The sequence below is a fragment of the Octopus bimaculoides genome, chromosome 3 (genome assembly GCF_001194135.2).
Source record: "Octopus bimaculoides isolate UCB-OBI-ISO-001 chromosome 3, ASM119413v2, whole genome shotgun sequence".
Classification (NCBI taxonomy): Eukaryota; Metazoa; Mollusca; class Cephalopoda; order Octopoda; family Octopodidae; genus Octopus; species Octopus bimaculoides.
Genome location: NC_068983.1, coordinates 112,378,124 through 112,379,357, shown reverse-complemented (window position 1 = coordinate 112,379,357; position 1,234 = coordinate 112,378,124). Strand labels below are relative to the sequence as shown.

The window sequence follows — 1,234 nt, the reverse complement described above, 5'->3', positions numbered from 1 at the left end:
CCAATTGTCTTCCACGTTGTATGATGCTATATCCCCTTCTATTTCATTAAATGCTTCAAGTAACTTGTCTCTAAGTCTCTGTCCGTTTGCATATATATATATGTTATTGTATTTGGGGATGGTCATATTGCCAGTTTAGCCAATAAATCTTGCAAAACAAATATATATATATATATATATACATACACTAGACTAGACTATCTGTAATGTGTTGGGTCATCAGTAGTTCAAGGTACCCCCCAAAAAAACCATGTATCTTGGGAATCCATGGTTCAATTTACATGAAACTTGTTATTCCGTGTGTTTTCACATTTCAATGATACCTTACTTTCAAAGTATTTTTCCTATTATATGCCAGTTTGGCTATTTATAAAGGTACTTGAAAAAAAACACATATCTCAGTAACCCATGGTCCGATTTACACAAAACTTGTTTTATTCCATTTGTATTCACCAGACACTCAGTTCTCCAAGTGTCCGATTCCTTATCTCACCTGCTTCTGTCTCTTTCCCTCTGTTCTGCCAGATACTCAGCCCTTGCTTTATCAGTCTCATCGATCCTTTTATTTGCATGCCTGTCACATTCTTAGGTAAATATTTCATAAAGGACCCGTTTGTACTTTGGTGTGAAATGATTTTTTTCCCTCAGGTTTTTACAAGTGCATTCAATGTATTTTACTTCCAAACCCACCGCAAGCCACTTTCACCCAGAAAAGAAAGGGTGGGGGAGTTGTGGGGACCTCAGTTTTCCAGGAAACTTTGAGTTTCCCACCAACAGAGTTTTGTTTCATGAGAGTTTTTTTTCCAGGTTATTTCATATGCTTTCAACAAATGTGATATTGAAATCATTTGTAAATGGCCTTTTTTCCCCAGAAAAGGAAAGATCTGGCTGCTATTTCTTGCATGCCCTGCTACCACATAATGGCTATTTCAGGTCCTTTATCACAAATAGCTATTACGGGATAGCAGGGCGTGCTAGAAATAGCAGCCAAATCGATGATGATGATGATGATGATGATTGAAATATTGTCTGTTTAAAGAAAGCTAAAATATAAATACTTATAAATAACTTACATTTTTGATATCACATTCATTTAAAGATATTTCTAAATGATTAAAATATTGTGTTTAACAAAAGTGAAAATAGAAACATTTACTGTAAAAAACAATTTGCATTTTTTCGTTGTCAAGTTAAAGTCACTAATGTGTCTAATTGAAAGGTTACAGTTTCTTCT

General features: G+C 34.4%; 1 protein-coding gene across 2 annotated transcripts in view; it reads left to right on the top strand.

The window, feature by feature from the left end:
- LOC106868455 (retinal guanylyl cyclase 2) overlaps positions 1 to 1,234 on the top strand; it is a 363,114-nt gene that overhangs the window by 202,491 nt on the left and 159,389 nt on the right. The gene's annotated exons all lie outside the window — the stretch shown is intronic.